At 33.5% G+C, this 6330-nt stretch overlaps 1 pseudogene; it reads right to left on the reverse strand.

Moving 5' to 3' along the window:
* Nucleotides 1-3201: 3201 nt before the first annotated feature.
* On the reverse strand, nt 3202-3927 carry LOC149146227 (uncharacterized; annotated as a pseudogene).
* Between the last annotated feature and the right edge of the window lie 2403 nt (nt 3928-6330).

The raw sequence follows: 6330 nt of genomic DNA on the forward strand, positions 1-6330 counted from the left end.
TTATCTTGGTATTGTATGTTGACGATATGCTTTTAGCAAGCAAAAGCATAGAAGAAATCAACAGGTTGAAGACTCAGATGGCAAGGACATTTGATATGAAAGATCTAGGAGCTGCAAGACAGATTTTGGGCATGGAGATTTTCAGAGACAGGAGCAATGGTAAGCTATGGCTATCACAACAAAAGTATATTGAGAAAATACTTTTGAGGTTTGGTATGAATAATGTGAAGCCTGTTTCAGTCCCTTTAGCTTCCCATTTTAGGCTTTCTTCGAGTTTATGTCCTAATACAGATGAAGAAAAGGATTATATGTCTCGAATTCCATATGCCAATGTAGCAGGGTGTTTAATGTATGCGATGGTTTGTACTCGACCAGATATTTCACATGCAGTTGGGGTTGTCAGCAGGTACATGAAAAATCCGGGTAAAGAACACTGGTCAGCAGTGAAATGGGTGCTTCGGTATTTGAGAGGCACAAGTAGTTATTGTATTACTTACAATAAGAGTAGTGAATCTGTTTGCGGATATGTTGATTCTGATTTTGCAGGTGATTTGGATAAGAGAAGGTCAACTTCAGGGTATGTCTTTACTCTTGCAGGTGGAGCTATTAGCTCGATGTCAAAGCTACAAAACATTGTTGCTTTATCCACTACTGAAGCAGAATACATTGCTGCTTCGCATGCTTGCAAAGAGGCGGTATGGTTGAAAGGTTTGCTTGGTGAGTTTGGTAGGTTACAGGACAACATCAGGTTACTTTGTGATAGTCAAAGTGCAATACATTTGGCTACGAATCCGACCTATCATAGTAAATCAAAGCATATACCGATCAAGTACCATTTTGTAAGACAGGTTATCACTGAAAGGGGGGTCTCTCTTGAAAAGGTGCATACAAAGGAGAATTGTGCAGACATGTTCACGAAACCAGTTTTGTTAGAGAAGCTACACTGGTGTTTGGATTCTCTTGGCTTGCAGAGAAGATAAAATAATAATAACAGGGCATCAGGCTAATTGTTGTCAAGGTGGAGATTGTTGAGATTTTTCTGTTTTAGACAAAATAGGCAAAAATCCCAGTGTGTGACAACAATAGAAAATCTGTTGCTGGATTAGCTCCAGGTTGTTGGGAGAAAATGAATGCATCCTAAATTTGATGTGAGAGGCAGTTAGATTCTCCCTGCTATAAAATAGGTGGTCATACGGATAGCTGGGTGTAGAGTGAGAGTTTATGTAATCTCCTGTTTATTGATTAATAATATTGACGATGCCTTAGTTGTGTGGAAGTAGCCCAGAGTGGTTGGGTGAACCACGTTAAAAAGCTGTGTTCCTGTGCATGTTTTTAATTGCTGTGTATATGTTTAATTCATTGTTGTGCATCTGATCTCCAACAGATGAATGTCATTAACTAATGCAAGACAAACTCGCCATTAATGTCAATGAGTGCCAATGTACCTAAGTACATCTTGCAAAGTGCGAATAGATGAGATGATGTCGAGCCACTTGCAAGATCTAACGATCAAGGGACATTGATGTATTCCCATGATTTTCAATGAGAGAACTTGTCATTGATGCATACAAGCCTCAAGGTACTAATAAGGATTCTAGCCCTGAACCTAGATAATGTGTTGATGTCGATATGCCAAGACTTGTTATAAGGGAGGTATTAATGAATTCTCCATCATCTAACGTGAGTATGAAATGATGATTTTGGAAGGACCATGAATGAAAAATTTTGCAGTGGATCAAGGTTTATTTAATGGAAAGGAAAATGACAAGAGGGTAAACAAGTGAACAAATAGCAAAAAGACAAATCAGCATGTAAGTGAGCTGAATGTCTCTATTAATGGGTTAATGAATGGAAATTATGGAAATGTGAATGGAAAATGTAAAGGAAACATGTGACTCTTTGCAAGGAAAATGGTGATGGTGAAGCTTAGCGAAAATGCTTAGATATCTTGTGAGTTTGGAGAGGAAAAATGATGGCATTTATGGATGATAGAAATGGATTCAATTGTTTTATGTCTCTCGAAATTGGTCGTAGAAAACCAATCATACATAAATTGGTCTCCTTTAATTCTTCGATTGTCCTGGAACCTGAAAAAAAAACATGGCACTAACATTGCAACAAACATGAGTGTGTTCAAAGAGAAGTGATCAATTTCTCTAGGTACATACAAAAAATTTGCATAATTGTCAGGTTCATGAAGTGTTTTTATTTCAAATAGTTAGTCCAATCTCATAATTGTGATAATAAATCCAATTTCTAAAAGAAAACAATTTCCTCAATTTATGTTTGAATCGTAGCATTTCATAAAGATAAAGAAATATTATTTGTGAATTCTTAATGATTCCTACAAAACAATCCTCAATAAAAAAATTCACCAATTGATCTTGCAAATAAAGCGCCTTCATAGTTCTTCTTTCCCGCGTCATGCTTGAAAATATAATCATTAGACAAAACCAATAAATTTTGATCATGATTTTCTGATTGGAATGCATTGTTGACAAGTAGATCATTGAGTTAAATACATAGCTGCAGAATTGTGGTCCAGCTACAGAATTGTGGTTCAGCTGCAAAATTGCACAGTTTCTGTAGCTAAAATCCTGAATAGATAGTTAAGTACATACAACTATGCATTTTTGTTATAAATAAATAACTAGTCCAATCTTCAAATTGATCAATGGCTCTTTCAAAAAAATTAGCAATTTTTTTTTTCGACATGTGTGTTTGAGTGGCCCATCACAGAAGTTTTTTCTCAATTTTCTCCAATCACTAAATGAATTTCACATCAAAATTTTTTTATGACAATTTTAGATGGCAATTTTCTAAAGAAAAAAATTATAAAACACACAATCTAAAAATTAATGGAATATTTACAAAACTAAAAAAAAAAGAAATAGATATACATAACAAGAAAAATATATATACAAACTAAAATATATATACAAGCAAATTTAAAAGAAAATCTTATAACATAAATGTACTATCTAAAACATAACATACATAAAAAAGCATAACATTAAACATTAAAACACATTAAAAAAATGTAACATATAACATAAATATCATATAACACTCTTAAAAAAAAAAAATTTGAAAATACAAAGTGAAAAAAAAAAATACAACACAACAACGTAATCAAATGAAAAAGTAATTACCATGAAAACCGTTTTATCAAAGTCAGAGTGGAAAATTTTCACTCCCAGGTTAAAAATAATGTGGAAGTGAATGGAATAAGGTCTGATAGGGCCAATGGCTCTCCAAATCTCTAGACTTTATCCTTCCTGGGATGCAACAAATTGTTGTTCCAAATGGCAGTTGAGCAACTGCAGCATGTCTCCATAGAGATACCATTGCCTTTGTTGAGCCAGCCTTGTATGTAGTCAATTTGTGATTAGAATTCAACATCAACTTTTTAATATTTCCAGCCACCACCATTGCATGCCCCTCAACAAGGAAGCCTTGCTTAATTTCCTTAACTTCCACAATATCTCTCATTGCAAAGACATTTGTTTTACCTCTTAATCACAGACAATCATCAACTTTCAGGTGCCCATCCTTATCAACAGATTCTTTGAAAATGGATTCTTGAGGCCAAGAGGAGGCAACACAGTTTCCCACACGCACGAAGTGACAATCTGCAAAGATAGTCATTCCACTTGATGTGGTATATGTGTTGCTTGATTCCGAGAGGCTTTCCAAATCAATGCGTTCATTCAGGCGCACCTCAATCTTTTTGGAAACTAACCAATCGAAAGATTTCTGTGAAGCCTTTTCTCCAAGAAAGTTTATTAATGTGTGACCTGCATGTATGATAATTACCTTCTTATGAGGGAAATCTACTTTGATTTCTGCAGCGAACTCAACAATCTTGATCCTCGCTATACTTGACAACAAAATAATGATGTGTATCAAGAGCTGAGCCACCAACATTTATTTATCTCCATGGCGGATTTACCTCTTGTAGATCAGGGAGATCGGATCAGGGCCGCAACTGCCTCTATTCATTAATTGCAAACCGTTTTTTCTCATAGAATTTGCTAAGTAAGGCTCTAGAGAACCCCAAATATCTCCCAATTTTTTATGAATTTGAGAAAATAGCTCGTGGGTTTTATAACTGACCCCGTTCTGAGAAAAACCCACGTTTTAGTTTTTTGAAATTCGTTTTCATTTGGCTATAATCATGTTTTTAAAATGACATTTTTAAGTTACTACGCATTTCTGGCAAATGCTCAGGTAACAAAAATCACTTGCTGGATTTTATAGAGATTCTTCCAGGTAGTTTGGAATGACTAGTGGAATCGGGCTGCTCATTTTCAAACACAACATGTAAGAAATAATGGAGTCACCGAAGCGACGAGCAAGGGGCAGAGAAGGAATAAGAAACTCATGAGGCCTTATATATGTTTTACTTTTCCATCTTCTTACCTCGCTAAGGTTCAATGCCAAGCTTCTACTCACTCAATTTGAATGTGCACTCTATGAATCAGCAGAATCTGAAGCTGAAGAAGCTTTTACAAACTTCTCAGATCTAGACATATATGACCCACGTAGCTGCTGTAAAGTCCATACAAATTGTGTTATGTATCCCCCTGAGCTATAGTTAAGAATCTATAATGTTTTGTCCATTTGCTATGAGGTGGCTCAATTGTCCCAGAGCTTCTTGAAGGATTTTCGTTAACCATACCATAGGAAAAAACTTGAATCGTAGGGAAAATGAAAAAAAATTTAAAATAAAAAATACTACATCGATCCTCTAATCAGAAAGTGCATCGGATTGTGATGGCTCTCACTTGGGTTATAGATAGGGCTTCATTTAAAAATTGTTCTATGTCAAGCCTTCAATGAGTTGTTTCTGCAGCTCCTCAAAAAAAAGAATAGATATGCAACAAATTGAAGCAAAATTTATATATGAATTTTTATTTATATTTTTTGAATTTGGATTTTGATGTTTAAGTTGATGCATTTGAATCCTTTTTACAGGTCACATGAGAGCCAGTTATCAATTTGTCAATTCTCTTAAAAAAAGAATTGATAATTTAAAAAAAAATACATTTCCCTTATTCAAAAACATGAATATTTTTTTTTATTATTATTTAAAATCAAAACATGATTTTTTATTGAAAATATTTTTACGAGATTATTGAAAATGTAAGAAAATAAACAAAAATCTAAAGGTTTTAAAGTCTAAAACTTAAAAAAAATGCAAACAAGAACTTAAAAAAAATGCAATCAAGCTTGATATTTTTTTTCCTAATTTATCTACTTGATTTTTTTTATTTTTTATTTTATTTTTTATTTTTTAAGTATATGAATGTTTCCAATGGGGCCATTTACGGATTAGATTTTCTAGAATGCTCATATCCAAATTTGCAAAATGTACCTGTTTGTGCACAAAGACATGAAAAATCGTTTTAACCTTTAGATTTGCCACAAAGATCTCTTGAAGAAGGGATGAATGTTGTGGTGCAATCACATTTTGATACCATTCCTCAATGTAATCCTTGTGCTCCAAAGAATGTTTAATCTGCATTCTAGATCCTTTCATCCATAAATGGTTAATATTGTTTTTTTTTTTTTTTTTTTTTTTTTTTTAAATGATATGCAGCTAAATGATTCATGCATCTACATGCTTTAATCATGCATCTACAAAAAAAAAATGAAAAATGAACTCTAGACTGAAAGCTAGTTCCTATGCACACTTCCCTGACAACGGTGCCAAAATGTTGAGGCAAATTAATTACCTATCATTTAATTGTCAACCCGAAGGTTTCGTAAAACTTGCAAAGCGTGCGTGCACTATATATGCTAAAAATTAACTTTCAATTTAGATCAACCTAACTACAAAACCAAATAATGACAATCCAAATTATCCTATTCTAATTCAATAATCAACTCAAAAGAAATTATAGTACAATTATAATACAATGCACGGAATTGAAATCTTAATCTTTAAATCTTGCAGGAATTGAAAACACACCACTCTTTCAAAAATGAAAGCAAAAACAATCATTCTTAACCCCTCACATAGGAAAACATATGAGAGCAAATAAAAACAAATGCTCTTAACTTCTAGGTAGAAAGCAATTAAAAATAATTGTTTTTAACTTCTAGGTAGAAAGCAAATAAAAAAATCACTCTTAACCTCTCACACAGGAAAAGATATGAAATAAATAAATCTTAATCTATGAAAGCAATAAATATTAATGTATGAAAAATAATAAATCTCATGCATTGTAGGTGGCCAATCCAAAAGTATGAGAGATGGAAAGTTAAGAGGCTCCAAATGCAAGCATAACCAAATCAAGGTGAACATCACTCATGAGCATGGTGCCA

The sequence above is a fragment of the Pinus tabuliformis genome, chromosome X (assembly GCF_031772625.1).
Source record: "Pinus tabuliformis cultivar Carrire ecotype Pingquan chromosome X, CPIR1, whole genome shotgun sequence".
NCBI classification, from domain to species: Eukaryota; Viridiplantae; Streptophyta; class Pinopsida; order Pinales; family Pinaceae; genus Pinus; species Pinus tabuliformis.